This window comes from Dendronephthya gigantea, unplaced genomic scaffold (genome assembly GCF_004324835.1).
Source record: "Dendronephthya gigantea isolate DGI-Jeju-01 unplaced genomic scaffold, DenGig_1.0 000184F, whole genome shotgun sequence".
Lineage (NCBI taxonomy): Eukaryota > Metazoa > Cnidaria > Anthozoa > Malacalcyonacea > Nephtheidae > Dendronephthya > Dendronephthya gigantea.
This window is the reverse complement of record NW_021163194.1, coordinates 226,095-245,677: the sequence shown is the minus strand read 5'-3', so window position 1 is coordinate 245,677 and position 19,583 is coordinate 226,095. Positions and strand designations below refer to the sequence as shown.

The 19,583-nt window shown below is 35.9% G+C and overlaps 1 long non-coding RNA gene across 1 annotated transcript; it reads left to right on the top strand.

Annotated features, from left to right (window-relative positions):
* The first annotated feature begins 1,868 nt into the window (after positions 1-1,868).
* On the top strand, positions 1,869-2,693 carry LOC114538424. The gene is made up of 2 exons (XR_003688734.1): positions 1,869-1,931; positions 2,616-2,693. It is a non-coding gene; the product is annotated as an uncharacterized LOC114538424 (long non-coding RNA).
* Positions 2,694-19,583: the final 16,890 nt, after the last annotated feature.

The window sequence follows — 19,583 nt, the reverse complement described above, 5'->3', positions numbered from 1 at the left end:
ATCCTTTGCAATGGACAATGTTTGATGGTAAACTGCCAGTCAAACTATCTAATCATGACGTCATAGTTTATCAAGGAAAATTATATATAATAGGAGGATATGACTGGAATGAAGGAAAAACATCAAATGCCATTTATGAGATTGCTCTTACCCCACCTTATACTGTAAAGCTGCTGACGAGAATGCCTGAGCCAAGACGATATCACAGAGCAGAACTTGTTAATGGAAAACTATTTATCTTGGGCGGGTCAACAACCGTCCGTGGTAGCGATGCTCTTGACAGCGTTGTTGTTTATGATTTCATTAAGAATGAGTTCAAGCCATGTCAATCTTTACCTCAGCCTGTTTGTGACATGTCCACAGTCACTTGGGGTGATAAGATCATTGTTCTTGGCGGTTTGGATAAGAATGGTCGGGTATTATGTGACGTCGTCATGTATGACACTGAGACGTGGCAAATTGAGCGACTTCCTTCCATGATTTACAAAAGGAGCGGCAGCTCAGCTGTCATCATGAATGACGTCATTGTCGTGTTTGGTGGAAGAAATAAGGAGCAGGAATATCTCAACTCAGTGGAAACCTTCACCATTGGTGGAGATGGCTGGAAAGAACTGCCAGGAATGATAGAAAAAAGATACCACTTAAATGCTGTCGTTAAACCTCACATCTGAAAGTTTTCTCAATATAAACTTCTTATTGTGTCCTTGCATGAGCAACCAGGGGCCGGTTGTATGAAAGCCGGATAGCGCAATCCACCGAATAGTGTTTCAAATCGCTTTAAAGTCACCCGTTGTTGGGTATAACTTTGATTAAAACTTAGTATTCCTAAATTGAGGTCCTCTTCAATAATTGTTGGTTCCAAAGCTAAAATTTTATTGGTTTTTTAGCCTTTTTAGAACCGTTGAAAAAACCACTATCCGGTGGATAGCGCTATCCAGCTTTCACACAACCTGCCCCAGAAGCACAGAAAACCTATCAGAAGAACAACTCCATGCATTGTTTTTGGCGTAAGTGACTCAGCAAGTACCTTTAATGGAAGCAATCAGGTTAAAACTAAATGTAAATAAATTTCGCTCGATTTTTCATCAGCCAAAATCCTTCTTATGTTAATGTATAATAATATTAAAGATAAACATTGTTTTATTTGTGACTGAAATTAAAATGCATAGAACCTGCCATGCTGGTGGTGAAATGTTTATACAGCGGCTTTAACAAGCTACAAATTGCTTCGTCTAGAACTGGGGTATTTTGTCCCTGCTAAAATTACTAATGCTGTTCAGTCAAACGTGTTTCTTAGCCTTTTTGTCGCTGTGTTTACAACCACAACACATGCAGAGTGGCGTCATTTCACAAAATGATTGTTTTGTAACCAAGAAACCAAATTATGCACTTAGAAATGTCGATATCTTACTGATAACCGATGGCGTAATCCGTTAGAAATCTTATCTACTTTCTTTTAGTATTAACTACGTCATTAGCATGTCGTTAAATCTACTTTTTCTGTGACAAACTCGTTTTTGCGCCAATTTGTAGCTTCAAAAACACCGAAAACTTTTGAGAATAGTAAATTGTGCTTGCTTAGAAACGAACTTATGAATTTTTAATGAAACTCAGGGTATTATTGCAATGCTCTATCTCATTTTATGAATTTTAAATGAAACTCAGGGTATTATTGCAATGCTCTATCTCATTTTAAAAACCACAGGTGGTGCAGCCTTCTTTAATTTCACGAAGGAGTGGATATTGTCAGAGGCCAGCTGTTAGCTCCTTATAAGGATGTTCAAGGAGTGTCGCTATAGTCACGAGATATCTTCGACGCTATCAACAATACATGACAAGGTGTTTTAAGCATAAAGTGTTGCAGACGGCGTCGACACAACAACTTTTGCTGAGTGTTGAAGTGAAGAATTTCTCAACATCTACCAACTTTGGTAAGCCTGATTTAATTATCTTTGTGAAATTCAAACTGTGCAGACTGTTAATTCATATAATAGCGAAATAAGTGTTCCACTAGCGATATTTTTCGCGCGAAGCGACTTTATTCTTTTGTCTTTGAACAATTTTGTTCCAGATGACGCAGTTGGCTGTCCTAAATCCGGTTTTCCAGTAGCGATATTTTCCGCGCGAAGCGACATTTAACTTTTGTTTCAGAGTTCTCAACTGCAACCATCTGGGAAAAATTACTCAAATACAAAAGAATAAAGTCGCTTCGTGCGAAAAATATCGCTAGTGGAAAACCGGCCATAATCACAACACTATGGTTGCCCTAGCAACAAACTTTGAATTCGTCGAATAACCCGAATAAAGTTACACTATGTCACTTTCCTTGCAACTTGCAATGTAATTCTACCCCTGAGGCATCTAAAGTTGTCAAATACGAACATTTCGTACGATCTGATAACGTTTTCGTAGCTTTTCGAACACTCTTTACAAATTAACATCCCTCAAAATTAAATAGCGTTCAAGCTGCAAGAAAAATTTTTGGATGTTAGGAAGTTGAGAAAGGTTCCTTCAGTCAAACACGCCGTGAACACCTTGCAAAATCATTGAATATCTCAACAGGAAATGAATTTTTAAGGATTGTTGTAATAAGACGAGATATTGAAATTCTGTAGGGAAAAGCCTCGAAACAAAACAAGCGTCGAGAGGGAACGCTACGAAAATCGAAAATTTTGTTGCTACGAAAATCACTGGTGAGTTTGTTTCTATTTTAAGCGTAATCCTGTGCAAAATTATACCAATGAACTCGAAAGGCACTGTCACACTGTGCAATTTTTCTTGCAATAGACCTTTTCGAAAAAGAGAGCAAGAGGCCTGTGACGAGGTACACGAAAGCGAGGCTATAGCCTATACCCTATTTGACTATAGTCAAATTTCCATTTTCGTAATTTTAAAATCATGTTTCCTTTCACTTTTCCGCTGGATCTGTAGAAGAAGCTACAAAAACGATGTTTCTTTCAATCAAAACCCAGAAATAAACAAATCATTTTGGATTTATTTTGGAAAAGTTTTTGACAAACAAATGCTGATTTAAACAAAACGTTTAGGGCGATGTCCTATTTGACTCAAAATTTTTAAAAAGATGAATGAAGTGGATCTTCTGAGCTAAGAACTAGTTTATGAAATTATTTGATGCTGGCAAAAACAGTAGAAAATATAGCTGAGGAGTGCAGGGCTTGCCGTATGGAAAGCTGTGCAATAGTTTAGCACTGGCTGAGCTATTTTTGAGTTTGAAAAACATGTAATACATGCTTTAGATACAATATATCTCCAGGAGATAAGATGAAATGAATTTTATCTAGGAATAATTGAAATGCGAAAACGAAGTGATAAAAAGAACTTTGTGAATGACAAAAGGACTTGGACAATTGTTCACACAAAGTTTACAAATTGATGCTTATGTGCGCGGCTGTTATGACCATACACAGGTCTTTTTAGCGGAAGTCTGAAGACAAAAAAACAAAGACATGGCCATATTAAGTTTCAGTTTCGGGTTTAAAATTAGCAATCAGACTCTCTATGCTTTGATCTTATTTAAAAAAACAGATTTAAAAGACGGTTAGAAACTTGAAAAATTCAGATAAATAATATTTACGTGGAAATATGGGACTTCATTGCAAAGAATTCAGCCACACAAATAAAACACAGAAGTTTCATATCTGTATGTAGCTATCTTATTTTATCCTCCGGAGTTTAATTGCATTGCAAGTCATGCAGGGAAAGTTGCATAGTGTAACTAACACAACCTTAAAGAGTGTATGGAAAAAGTTAAACAGTTAGTAAATGTATTCTAGTCGTTAAGGAAATTCTTTAGTATGTGTAAGTAGCTATTTTGAGTCCTTCAGACGGCACATTTCGCACCAAAAATTTGCGAGACGGTGAAACTTTTTGCTGGAAACTTTTTCCAAGTATATAAAAGCGTATTTTTACAAGTCAATTTGAGAACGACTTGCGCAGAACAACGGGTTACTGAAAATGCCGTTTGACTTGGCAGGCTAAAATATGGAATATATTTTATAAGTTATTAAAATTTCAGACAATTTTGTGCATGCGTTAGCGAGTGCGCGAAGTTTGAAAATTTGGCATTTTAAAACCGTTTTGCATCATTCAATAGTGGTAAATTAGTATTTGGAATATCATTAGATGCAAATGTCTAAAAAGATACAAAACAAATGCAAGTGTCTGAAAACCATTTGAAAACCAGCAAGTCGAAACTAGTTTCGATAACTCTTGTTAGTGTTGAAACCGGAACTAGTTTTAACAATTCTTAAAGTAGATGATAACTCAATTAACGAATCAATTTTACAGTTAAACTGATTTACATTGTAATAATATTCTTCTAAGTTGGCATGTTGCACGTGATATCAAATAAGTAAATTAGTTTGTAGCACGTTATATTCGCTAAACGAAATACTCCAAAAATATCGCACGTTATATTCTTAACGAAATACTCCGATTTCAATTCAAAATATGACCGGTTTGACCATTTTAGCCGCGCCAAAGGAATGCGCCATTAGTTCATTGTTTCTGCTGAAGCAAAATTACAATCGAAGCTGTTTTGGGAATTTTAAGTTCACCGTCAGTTAGTGATAAATTTATGATAGTATGATAGACCCTATGTGGCTATATGCCTATTATGTTTTCAATTACAGTTACTCTTTGACCAACTTCTCCAACTTCAATTCTTATACTCTCTTGAAATAAATTTGTCGAAGCACAAAATGCCTTATAATCATTAATGAATTCATCTAGTCCCACCCTTCGTAAGTTTTGCACATTGTTACCACAAATATTTTTGTGGGTTCTCATGTCTCTTGCACTTACGTCCACGCTACAGTTCTCACACCTCACTGGACGGTATCCACAACCATCCTCGTGATTTTGTAAATTTCCAAGATCAAGTATTTCAGGACATCCTCGATTGCAGTAATCACACTTGATTTTTAACTTTGACAAGTGGTTCCGAAAAAACCGATGGGGAGTTTGCAAAGTTTCTGGAGTGAGGTGTTCCAGACATTTTGAGCATGTTGAGGAACGAGCAAGGTGTTGTGTTATACAAGTGGCACAAAAGTAATGTTGTGCTTCACATAATCGTGCATCTCTTAATACCAAACGGCAAATACTGCAGAAACAATCTTTGTTAACGGAGTGAATGAAGCGGGTTGGTTTATAACCAGTAGTCATTAGTAATACGTATCTGAAACATTATTAAATGTTTAATTAAATTAATCATTAATTCACAATAAGACTTTTCATCTCATTCCTAATGTAATACAATACAATACAGTAAAGTTTGCAAGCTCGATTAAATAAAATAGAAATTTGGCCAGTTCAAACATAAAAAGTATTTTGGTTGTTCGGCCGGTCGTATGAAACAAATAAAAATTATGTGCATTGATTAAGCTATAAAATATATTGGTGATGCGTCCTCAAATATTTATACACAAGATTCCAACTATCAACCTTTAGAAATCTAGTTCACTGCTCTACCCGTTGAGCTATCAAACCTAGAGAGATTGATTGCGAGACTTCAGTCTTTATCTTTTATAAGAACACAAGATTTAAACTATCGACTTTTAGAAATCTGGTTTACTGCTCTTACATAGTTAATCTAAACTATGTCAAATCGTACAGTGTGAAAAATCTAAGAGTTTGTTGACAAAATTACTCGTAAACGACAAGTGTTGATCTCGTGATTAGGGAATCTGGTAAAGTGTAAACGTGGCGACCAGTGAAACTATCAAACCTACAGTGATTGGTAGCGAGGCTGATATTGACACTGACAGACCAGGCAACTTAAACAAACCACACAAAGATAATCAAATTAGACTTACTGACGATGATGACGGTTTTTATTCACTTGAACATCCTGCAATAGTTTGGTGTCAACAATATTTTGTGCTAAAGACAACACCTTGATGCATCGTAATGTTTCAAGACTTCGCGATTTAATTTCTACGGCAGTCTTTCAATATGCTTATATAAAATATATTTTTAACTTATTTTTACCTTCATGCCGCGAAAAATGTTTTGCATCATTTTAGACATTTGCATCTAATGATATTCCAAATACTAATTTACCACTATTGATCGAACGACCATGACTGTTTTAAAATACCAAATTTTTAAACTTCGCGCACTCGCTAACGCATACACAAAATTGTCTGAAATTTTGATAACTTATAAAATATATTCCATATTTTAGCCTGCCAAGTCAAACTGCATTTCAGTCACCCTTTCAGTCAGTTCTGCGCAAGTCGTTCTCGAATTGACTTGTAGTTTAAGTTGCATGGTCTGTCAGTGTCAATATCATCCTCGCTGCCAATCACTGTAGGTTTGATAGTTCCACTGGTTGCCACGTTTACACTTTACCAGATTCCCGAGTCACGAGATCAACACTTGTCGTTTACGAGTAATCTTTGTCAACAAACTCTTAGATTTTTCACACTGTACGATTTGACATAGTCTAGATTAACTATGTAAGAGCAGTAAACCAGATTTCTAAAAGTCGATAGTTTAAGTCTTGTGTTCTTATAAAAGATAAAGACTGAAGTCTCGCAATCAATCTCTCTAGGTTTGATAGCGCAACGGGTAGAGCAATGAACTAGATTTCTAAAGGTTGATAGTTGGAATCTTGTGTATAAATATTTGAGGACGCACCACCAATATATTTTATAACTTAATCAAGATGTACTTAACTTTTATTTGTTTCATATAACCGGCGGGACAACAAAAATACTTTTTATGTTTGAACTGGCCAAATATTATTTTTATTTAATCGAGCTTTGAAACTTTACTGTATTGTATTAAGCAAACAATGTGCAGCATTGATCATCATCAGGATAAGAGATGAAAAGTCTTATTGTGAGTTGATGAATAATTTATTTAAACATTTAATAATGTTTCAGATACGTATTACTAATGGCTACTGGTTATGATCCAGACCGCTTCATTCAGCCCGTTCACGAAGATTTTTTCTGCAGAATTTGCCGTTTGGTATTAAGAGATGCACGAATATGCGAAGCAGAACATCACTTTTGCTCCACTTGTATAACAAAATACCTTGCTCGTTCCTCAACATGCCCAGTATGTCGGCAACACCTCACTCCAGAAACTTTGCAAACTCCCCATCGGTTTTTTCTGAACCGCTTGTCAGAGCTGAGAATCAAATGTGATTACTTCAATCGAGGATGTCCTGAAATACTTGATCTTGGAAATCTAGAAAATCACGAGAATAGTTGTGGATATCGTCCAGTGATGTGTGAATACTGTAGCGTGTACGTAAGTGCAAGAGACATGGATTTCCACCAATATTTTTGTGGTAGCGAAGTGCAAAACTTACGAAGGGTTGGACTAGATGAATGCATGAATATGTATGAAACACTTTGTGCTTCAACAAATGTATTTCAAGAGAGTATAAAAATTGAAGTTGTAGAAGTTTGTCAAAGAGTAACTGTAATTGAAGAAAATTTATTTAGGCATATAGCCACATAGGGTCTATCATACTATCATGAATTTATCATTAACTGGAGGTGAACTTAAAATTCCTAAAAAAGGTTAACGGACCGAAAGCTTTGCAGTATTAAATACTTACGTGGTGTACCTACAAGCTAATTTACTTATTTGATATCACGTGCACCATGCCAACTTAGAAGAATATTATTACAATGTAAATCAGTTTAACTGTAAAATTGGTTCGTTAATTGAGTTATCATCTTCTTTAAGAATTGTTAAAACTAGTTCCGGTTTCAACACTAACAAGAGTTATCGAAACTAGTTTCGATTTGCTGGTTTTCAAATGGTTTTCAGACACTTGCATTTGTTTTGCATCATTTTAGACATTGGCATCTAATGATATTCCAAATACTAATTTACCACTATTGATCAAACGACCAAGACGGTTTTAAAATACCAAGTTTTTAAACTTCGGGTACTCGCTAAGGCGTACACAAAATTGTCTGAAATTTTAATAACTTATAAAATATGTTCCATATTTGGTTGTTCTTTTAATTCGAATGTCGTGCTAGGGTTATCGTAATTAAATGTTTCATACTGTGACCCAGAGCTACGAATCTCGCTTTGTGTAACAAATAGAATAACGTCAAAGCAACTGAAGAACCCGCAAGGCCACCAAATTCCAGAATCACTGATTTCCTCTTGGGCGTCCTCAAGGATCTATTTAACAGCATACGATTCTTCCTTTGGAGAGTGCGCTGGTAAGGAAAATTGGCCTTAGCACCTCGACTCTATTACATGGGGTGGGTTTGGGGGATAGCACAGACGTTGGAAATTTCCAAACTTCTGGAAATTTCATAGTGGGGTGATATGGACGTTGGACGGTGGACTTTTATATGGGTTGAAAATTTAAAATTGATTGTGAAGTAATAATTTTTAAATTCCAATCTTATAACTTTTCAGGTGCGTTTAAAGTTTTTCCCAAGAATGGGGGTCATGATCCATCTCAACAGCTTCAAGAATATTGTTCTGTGTTTGCATTTCTTTCATGATAGAGGTTCATGGTAATAATACGAGATGTTGCATCAAAAGATAGAGCATTTGGATAGCGATTTTGTCACTATGAAAATTACTGGTGAGTTTGTTTATATTTTAAGCCTTATATTGTGTAAGATTAGCAGAATTGAGCAAATTTTATTTGGTCAATGCAATTTTTGTCTGATTTCAAACAGCGAGGCAATAAGTGTGGTCTGACAATTGTTATTAATGCATATTTAAAAAGCGAAAGTATTGTGTAATAAACTCTGCTTGTTTTGAATTTTTCTTCGCAATATGAAGAATTAAATTACAATAACACTAGAATAAAAAGAACGACATTTTAAGTAAATACAAATGCTGACACTTCGAAATGGAATGATGCAATTTAAGTTGCTGCATAGCACGATGCTCATAAAAAATAGTATTTGTAAAAAAAACCTGTTTCAGCAAATCTTATGTGCCTGCATATTTAAATTTAATTTAAAGTTAACCTTAACTTCAAATTAAATGTTTTTTCAGAAGGAAAAAGTGAAGTGCCAATGGACCGAGGTTATGATCTAACTCGCTTCATTTCACAAGTTAAACGAGATTTGCTTTGCTTTATTTGCCACCGTGTGTTGAAAGAGCCGAGAATATGCGAAGCAGGAGAACATCACTTTTGTTTCAATTGTATAACACAACACCTTGCTAAACAGTCTCAAACATGCCCGGAATGTCAGAAACCTCTAACATTGGAGACTTTGCAACTTCCACAAAAGTTTTTAATAAACATCTTGTCAAAACTAAGAATCAGGTGTGATTACAATGATCGAGGATGTCCTGAACAAGTTAAGCTTCGAGATCTTGAAGATCACGTGATTGGTTGTGAATATCGTCCAACAATGGTTGCCGAAAAGTATAGCTCGCTAGTGAGTGGCAAAGACCAGCAGAAGTTCCGTCAGATGAAAGATGAAGAATTTTCTAAGGGAGCTGAAAAAAATGAATTCAGCCGAAATGAAATGAAAGAAACTAAAATCGAAACTGAGAGGAAACCAGAGGAAAATGTTGATCTGAATGAAATCTGGGGTCAAAGTTTTTATACTGTGAAGAGGTCAAGACCTTTCGCAGAAACGAAATATAAGGTGACAGAAAAACATGATGATATGCATGAGGAATTAAAAATAATGAAGGTGATTAAAGAAATATTTTTTTCCTTTCCTTTTATGATATTGACAATTTTATAGACTCGTGATGTGTTAATAAGAGGAGGGGGGGACACTATCTTAACATATTTTATAGATTGATGGAATATATTTCATAGAATGTTTAGCCAGTGGGAATTACTATTCTTAAAAAAATTGGTTTGAATAACGTAGGACCCTTCCTTTATATTAAATTGGAGATTGGGATTAAATATTGAAATTATATTAATAATATTTAGAAAGCTTTTGATGAGATGAAACAAACCCTATGTAGAACAGACGAGAAAGTAATGAAAATGAAGGTAAGAGTAAAACATTGTTAAAATATTTCAAAATTGCTGGTTCTTTGATCATCCTACTGACCAGACTCGTGATGTTTTAATAAGAGGGGGGTCACTATCTTAACATATTTTATAGATTGATGAATGTTTGGCCGGTGGGAATTACTATTTTTAAAAAAATTGGTTTGAATAACGTATGACCCTTTCTTTATATTAAATTGGAGATTGGGATTAAATATTGAAATTATATTAATAATATTTAGAAAATTGATTTGGATGAGATAAAAAAAACCCTATGTAGAACAGACGACAAAGTAATGAAAATGAAGGTAAGAGTAAAAGATTATTAAAATATTTCAAAATTGCTGGTTATTTGATTATCCTACAGACCGTCACGTTCTGAAAACACTTTTTGCTCGATATTCGTGTCGCAAACACTGGTCTCGCGCTGTAGTAAAACACGCTAAGCGATTCATTAAATTGATTATTGAAGTAATTACTAAATTATGACCCTCCCCTTATATTAGTTCTTTATTTTAAAGAATTACGACGCTCCCAACTACTTTGGGAAAACCTCTCTATAGAATAATGACGTTATGGTTCTGGTTTTTACTAGATAAGAGAGGGGTGGCGGCGCAACTTCTCAAAGAGACCCTAACATTTAGCTGAGCGAAAAGAGCATTACAATTTTATTCCAGCGCAAATTACCATCAGTAATTAATAAGTACGATATTCTAATATTCAATTCAGGATGAAACGAGACGTGAAGTGACAGAACTTAAAAGACGACATGATAATATTTACGACAAAGTAAAGAAAATGAAGGTAATACCATCATAAAAATTGTGTTAGAACATTTTTAGCTATGAAAGTGTTTCGTCGGGTTATAAACGCTGAAAGTACCTGCAAGACTGACAGGTAGGGATAATCAGCATATTCTACATCCAGACTCATCTCCACCTTTCCGAGGTAATTCATATTAAATGAGTTTAATGAACGCGAGTGAGATTGTAATTTTAGAAAGCTCTCAACGTGATGAAACAAACCCAATCAGGAATGAACGAGAAAGTAGAGAAAATGGAGGTAAGAACATATTTGTGATAATATTTCATAACTGATTATAATATAAGCTGTCACGTGACGAAATGCACCCTCTCGATAATTATATCACTTGCCTGGCCGGCCTCGTTCAAAAGTAAACGTGCAATGCGCGTTGGATCCCTCGCAAAATTGTGTAATTATTAAACTGATGTATCGAAATGTAATTTTTAACGCTTTAAAAGACTCATCGGAACGAAATAAAATTTGGATTTGGGGAGCTGCATTTGGAAAAAATGCGTAGTTGTAGCTTGCAGTAGATTTCCCCCCCCCCCCCCATTGAACTTAGTTTAACCCTTGGTTCCTCGTACATCAAGTTAAGAAGTTTTCTATTGCCTTTGGATTTAGCGCCATATTCTTAACCTTCACGCACAAACATGCACAGTGTAAAAAACCGCGGCATGTGGGCCCCATAGCCCCTTCCGTTCCGATGGGCTTGTGTAGATTAAGATGAAGAAATCGCCCAAATGATCCTCGTTTTTAAAAAAACTGTCGGTAAAATAGTTCGTCGGTTGATTTTACTGCGATACCACAAGCTTGGCAGTGATTTGCTGTGAAAACTTTGCAACGCTAACTACAACACTCTTAGAAACGTCGTAAAATACAATTCTAAGCTTTAAAAATGCATCGTTTATTCACAAGAGCATGCCAAAGAACCAGTAACACTTTAGCCAACGTCGTCAGTAATTCTTAGAATCTGCATCCCCAGTGGTCACTCTATGTGTCAGTACATGCAGGATTTCCGCTGAGATTTAAAAGCACGATGGAATCCGTATTTTGCTAACAGCGCAACTGGGTGAAGTGTGTAAGAATGTGGAAATTGAGCCTCATATTCAACCCCTTGACAATGATAGATTTGATCTGAGATCGGCCAATATAAGTTCCGAAGCGAGATTGGACGGTTTCTGCCTACGTGGAGCTACTGCATTTTTTGACGTAAGAGTAACGCATGTAAACTCCCGATGTAACCAAGGCCGGCCAACCCAGAACATTTTTAAGGAACACGAGAACGAAAAGAAGAGAAAACACCAACAGAGAGTTTTAGATGTTGAAATGCGCTCCTTTACCCCAATAGTTTTTGGAACCAATGGCGGAATGGGGTCTGAATGCCACAAGTTTCTTACTCAGCTGACGCAAAAATTAGCAGAAAGAGATCATGAACGTTATGCAGTTGTCATAGCTTGGTTGAGAACCAGAATCTCTTTCGAAATTCTAAGATCGGTACATGCCAGTGTAAGGGGATCTAGATCACCTTTCTATAGAAAAGAACTTGAAGTGGTAGACGATTTTGGACTAAATGTTTTTGGACTAAATGATTGCAGAGGTTTTTTGAAGTTTTTTAGATTTTAACTTTACGTGCGAAGTACTCCTTTTCTATAAAAATTAGGAAGAACACAATCATTTTGAAGAGTTTAAACAGTCCATCTGAAAATGTGTAGTGATTAGAATAGTTAATTTTGATCTAGTTTTACTTAGAATTCTTTTAAATATGTATATAGTTAATTTTATTTAAAAGCACTTATGAATACGTAATGATGCTACACCGTAAGTTTTCATTTCCAATTTAGGTTAATTTTAAGGTTATAAAGCAGCAGTTCGAAAAATTTGAAGGATTATTGGGTCATCTATTCCAAGAAAATATTGTCAACAGAAATGGTGCTCAAGCTACGGATCCCACAATTCCAACTAACAACCAAGACGTTATTATTCTTGGTGGTTTGCATGGCATTCTCGGCGTACCTCCTTTGAATACTGTTGAAATATATAATATTGTTGAGAAGAGGTCGACTATGCTACCACCATTGAATCATCCTCGAGCAGGATCAGCATCGTGTGTTTACAACAATGACGTTCTGGTCGTTGGTGGTCACGATGGTAAAGATGGAACTGACACGATCGAAGTTTTGAAGATGAACCAACACCCTTTACGATATACAATGTTTGATGGTAAACTGCCTGTCAAATTATCCAGTCATGACGTAATAGTTTACCAAGGAAAATTATATATAATAGGAGGATATGACTGGAATGAAAGAGAAATATCGAATGCTATTTATGAGATTGCTCTTACCCCACCTTATACTGCCAAGCTGCTGACGAGAATGCCTGAGCCAAGAACATTTCACAGAGCAGAGCTTGTTAATGGAAAACTATTTATCTTGGGCGGAACAACAACCGGCCTTAGTAAAGATGCTACTAACAGCGTTCTTTTTTATGATTTGATTAAGAATAAGTTCAAACCATGTCCATCGTTACCTCAGCCTGTTTGTGATATGTCCACAGTCACTTCGGGTGATAAGATCATTGTTCTTGGTGGTGAGAGTAAGAATTACCAGGCATTAAATGACGTCATCATGTATGACACAGAGACGGGGCAAATTGAGCCACTGCCCTCCATGATTCACAAAAGGAGCGGCTGCTCAGCTGTCATCATGAATGACGTCATTGTCGTGTTTGGTGGAAGAAATAATAAGCAGGGATATCTCAACTCAATAGAAACCTTCACCATTGGTGGAGATGGCTGGAAAGAACTACCAGAAATGATATATCTTTCTTGATATATCAGCAACCAGGGGCTGGTTGTATGAAAGCCGGATAGCGCTATCCACCGGATAGTGTTTTAAAGTCGCTTTAAAGTCGCCCGTTGTTTGCTATAACTTTGATTAAATCTTAGTATTCTTAAATCGAGGATCCTCTTCAATAATTGTTGGTTTCGAAGCTGAAATTTTATTGCTTTTCGAGCATTTTTAGAACGGTTGAAAAAACCACTATCCGATGGATAGCGCTATCCAGCTTTCATACAACCTGCCCCAGAAGCACAGAATACCTATCAGAAAGACAAGTACATTGTTTTTTTTGCGTAAATGACTCAGCAAACACCGTTAATGGAAGCAATCAGGTTAAAACTAAATGTAAATAAATTTCGCTCGACTTTTCATCAGCCAAAATCCTTCTTATGTTAATGTAATAATATTAAAGATAAACATTGTTTAATTTGTGACTGAAATTAAAATGCATAGAGCCTGTGTGTGTGTTTAACTGGATAATCCAGATATTTCTTATTCAACCATGTTTTTCGTTGTCAAAGAAGGGTGATATAATTCCTGATCCAGTATATGCTGGAGTGCTGGACCACGAGGAATCTGAAAACAAAACAAAGTTTTAATTTTTCAACGAGACACAACGAGAGATGGAAAAGTCAGCCCTTGGTTGACCAGACCAGGCTCAATATAAATCATTCCAGTTGAAACAAGATAAATCACAACATATTAAGAACAAATGACATTGTTTACTGAAGCAAAGAGCAAGTCATGAGATCATTCTGTTGTTCAACAAAAAATTTGGTGAGTTTGTTTAAATTTTTATGTATTTGAGTTTCACCAACTTTTCTCAAACACCAGAGCCGTGGTCATCTCAACCACTCTAATATAAGTCTATTCACTTGTTATTACCGACCTATGTTTACACAAATTATTATATGAACCTTTAAAAGATTATTCCAGTATTCTTTGGCCAACAAATAACATATAAAGTTGAGAACTGTTACTTATGTGAAATATGTACTCGACTAACTTCAATAATTGTTTAATTTCCGGACAGGAAATGAATCTTTGAGGATTATGGTAATAAGACAAGGCATTGTACTTCGTATTATAACTCAAAGAGAAAGGAATTGAGACAAGAAAGGCAGAATTTTGTCGCTACGAAAATTACTGGTGAGTTTGTTTATATTTTAAGCGATCTCGTGTGCAAAATTAGCAGCATTTAGCGAACTTTTCAACGTGTTTTTAACCGACATAATTTCTGGCTATTTGTCTGAGTTCAAACAGCGAGACAACGAATGTTATTTGACTGTCTTTAATAATTCAAGCGACTTCTCGCCGTTGGTAAAACATTGATTATAAACAAGCGATTATATCACAAAGTACTTCGTGATGAGTGAAGTGTTATCATTAATTCACAACTATAAAGCGATAGTTTAAAAATATGGTGTAATAAACTGTGTTTAAACGTTGTCATTTGCTATTTTGGTCGCAATCTTTCCGCCTTTTCCTCGTTATAAGGAATCGCAGGCGGGAGCGGGGTGAAGCAGGGACTCATGTTGATAAATCTCTGTGCAGTTATATATAAATAACATGAAGTTTTTTATATTCGTGACCGAAACATAAATTGATAACGGGCTCAGAGGTGGTCTTTGTCATTTTGTGAAGAAAACTTTCCACACAAATACATATTTCATCTTGATCAAATTGTGATCCTCGGATAAAACTTTAGGAAGTTCCACGTCAGCATGCTTCAATATTACTTGGAAATGAATAATAATTCCTAGAAATCAATGGCAGGCATGTTACTCTGAAATCTTGCATATTATTAAGTGATCGATTAAAAAAGTGATTGATTTTGTGTATTTTAATCTGTAATCTGTTGACAATAACAGCGATCAAATGTCTAGTTCTGTGATATAATATATTATGATTATTATCATGTTCTTATAAAATTGCGAAACTTCTTAACAGGAAGTAAAGGGTCTTTGATGTCCATATTAGGTAAACAAGATCACCCCATTCGTGACGAGACTTTGCGCAATTTATTCAGTCATTTGGAATTTGGAAAGCTCTAAAGATGCAGTTTTACACCACAATGGAAGAAGCTATATTGCCACCGTGAATGTAGTTCTCGCGACATTTTGTGGTAAGTGTGTTTACATATTTATTTTAGTCGAGATGTGAGCAATCTTAAATAACAAAACGCACGCATTGACATGATTAACTCTGGCGCAATATGCTGATAATTTTGAGTCGCTTTTAACGAGATTTTAGTCCGGTTTCATTTGTTCTAATTCGTCTTGATTCAAAATCTTAATTCATTGTAATTCGCTGTAGATATTTATGATTCAGCGTAACACAAGCCAGGAATTGCGACATGTGAATTAGTAAACACTCGGGGGCCGGTTGTATCAAGCCCGTTTAGCTTAAGACCCAAAGTAATGTCACAGATTTGTATCATTCCTTATACAAGATTTGTCAGAGTTTGATTTCACAAATTTGACAGAAAGAATTCAGTTGCACTTTGAGAGAGGCGTTTGTATTTGTGTTCACTACGAGTTTTGCACCTGTAATTAATTGGGATGTATTTCGATGGTTCATGATCGTTCATTGATTGTAATTTAATATTTCATACGACTGAGGTCTGAGGACAGTTTTAAAATAATCACAGACACAGTTTATTATTTATGAACAATCGCTTTATAGTTGTGTGTTAATGATAATGAACCTTTCCTCATCACTGCAAAATTTGGAATCTATTGACGCCAAAGCAGTCAAAAGTATCTACAATGATCTACAAGAATATTATGATAGGTTAAAATTTATTTGCTTTTGGGGCCGGTTGTACAAGCCCGTTTAGCTTAAACGGTGTCGGTGGATAAGTCAAAATTGAATGACACTCTTACAACTCTCTTGAATGAGTCAACTTGACCCCATGTGATGACCCCATGATGATTAACAACATGACCCCATGTGACTCTGTCGTGTACGGAAGATGTTTTCGGGAGAAGCAAAACTTAAATATCTCTGCAAGTATTTGGGCTAAAGACTCAGGCGCGGATCTAGGGGTAGGCAACATAGTCAAATGACTATGGTAAATTATCCAGATATTAATTACAAAATTCACAGTTCCCAATTCCGAAAGTGTTCATTCATAAGTGGAAACATGCAGTTCATTATTCATATTTTCATATCACAGTCCAGTTATTTATTAATATACAGCTCATTGGTATTTAGGCAAGCCATGAAGCAAGCCAATGAGAGGCAGCTATTTTGCCTATGCCTGGCGGCCGATACAGCCTTTTGATTGGCTAATAGCTTTTTTGCCTAACCAAGACGAATTTGCCTAACTTGACGTAATAAGGAAGCCTTATGATTGGGTAATTTTTTTTAAATCTATTCTTTCATTGGCTTGCAGATTTTGCCTATATTTGGCGAGTTGAACCAATCACTGTGCTTCGTAAGCATGCCTGTGTTAGTCATGTTAGGCAAAGACTAGGCAAAGAGTGGAAACATGCCCTTTCAATCGCTCTGAGCATCGAAGGATTAAATTTCGCGTTCGCTTTGTTATTGTGTTATTTTACAATGTCTTCATCGTCTTGTAGTGATTTGTACGAGCCATTCGAACGATTTAGAGTGTCTAAATGACGCGATGTTTATGCGACGTTTCGATCTTTGTATTTATGAAGGCGACACGCTCTGACAAGGCCTTTTGTGTGGAGTTATATGTGCCGAAGCACGCTCGTAATGGCGAGAAAAAGGCTTGTACTGCAATAAGCTAACTATATTTTGTTTATTCCATGCTACGCTTCTATATAACTGTGTTTTTAGATCTCAAATCGGCAAAATGATTGTCGAACAACAACAAGCATGGCTAGTCTTTATGTATTCAAATATAAATTTACATATGTCTGCGCTGGCCGGGTCAAAGGTTGCTATATATGAATATATAACTTAAATATGATATGAAAGACACAAACTTAGCATGTTCACTTTTAGTTACTTATTATTATTCGTATTCCTGATGTATATCACATGTATAAATACGTTCATATGAAAATTATGAGTGAATATACATCATGATGTTGACATTGTAATTCTGCCGTCAGTACGCGATATAATTGTTAGATACTTGATCTAGCGTTATTTTAATTTCCTGTTTTGAATATTGCGGTGCCCGAGCCAAGTTTGGCACTGCATTATATTCTGCCTGTGAGTTTGTTTGTTCGCATCAATACGTTTCCTTAATCGCCTAGTAAAAATTCCTTGCACATGCTTAGAATGCTTGGAATTTTTTCGTAATTATTACTATTAATCTTGTTCTACGTTTGCCAAATTCCTTTTTTAAAGGAACGTTCTTTTTTTAATTTCAATCTCAAACTCTGATAATTGCGTATATCTCTGCTTTTATGCACCCAAGAAGGACAAAAATACCACCATTCGATTCAGCGTAAGAAATTATACTTACAGATCTTAAAGTGTATATGCAATGAAAATTTCGATTTCGGGTTTTTTGTATTTTCTGAAAATTTGTTCTTTTCCGATCATAAAGATACCAACATTGTCGACAAATTCGGACTAGAAGTAAGAAAAATTTAGGTTTAAAGTTGGGCTATGAAAATAAAAACTGTTGAAATTCCTCGCGCGGCCAAAAGGTCGTGATGACGTATGCAGTGTGACACAGTGCGCTCTTCCTATTTAGAAATACTATAAACAACTATAAACATTGCAGCGTCTACCGCGTAAAATCGCAATATTTTTGCAATTTAAAGAAATATGCGTCTTGTAGATGCAGTGTATTGCTCAAGTGAAGAGAATCATATCAAAATACATCAATTTTTACTTTTTAGTCGCTTTATAAGCTGCCGCATATTAGTATAAATTGACGCTGCGCAGTTGTACTTCCTTTCGCTAAATTCTAGCTTTCTAACTAGCTACATTTGAACTGTAGGTATTTTCGTTGTGCATCTACTTGAACAGTTTTTATATTTATAATCCGTAATTAATATTGGCGTAGCGGATGGACTTCATTTCGTTTATTCAACAAACTTTTTATACTATATGTTATATTGTGAACCTAGGTAGATTTATAGCCCGTTTGTCTGACGTTTCAGTCTTTTGACCTGTCCTGTTTTCGTCTATTTGTGGTGATTAGATGTGCTGTATTGGTATCCTGTTTACGCGTAATTTATTCCTTAGTCACAAATCGTGGTTGCCGCGCCAATATAGGTACGCACTTATACTAAAAATTTAGCCGGTTACAGAGAAGACAAACAGAAATTTAATTCCTTATCACTGATGAAATCTTATATGCTTAGCAACAGGCGTGGATAGACCATGTACAATAACGGCATTTACATAGAAACCAGATAGTTTTGATTTATACTGTTTCTTACTATGACAAAACGAGCGAGAAAAATTGATATATGCCATACGAAGGCCAAAGAACCTCAGTTCGTCTGTCATATTTAACCACATAAAGCGCCAAGGTGGATTGCGTGTTATACGCATCAATCTTTTGGCGTGTTTGTTTTCGTTTAAAATACCCTACATACATCATTTACCTTTCTTATGGGGTATGGGGGACGAGGGTTGAAAGAAAATTTTCTTTGCCCCTCGTCGCCCCATACCCAATAAGGAAGGTAAACGATGCTCTGCTAGCAGGGTACTGTTTGGTCTCCCTCGTAATCGCCTATCACTAATCAGCTGTACAACAGACGATAGGGCTGTACAACAGACGACTGTTCAGGCGTTCAGCAACGTCTTCGCTATCTGTTGACTGTTCTGTATCTGTCTGTGATTCAAAGCTTTCGTTATCCGACATTTCGCACAAATGCAACAAAAAAGACAAGCCACTGTCTCGCGATCAGTAATGTTTTGTTGTTTTCTTATAACCGAGCTTTATTGCTGTGTCACACTGCATACGTCACTAGTCCGAAACTCTCGGTACCAGTCTTTCAACAGTTTACGATTGAAAAAACGCG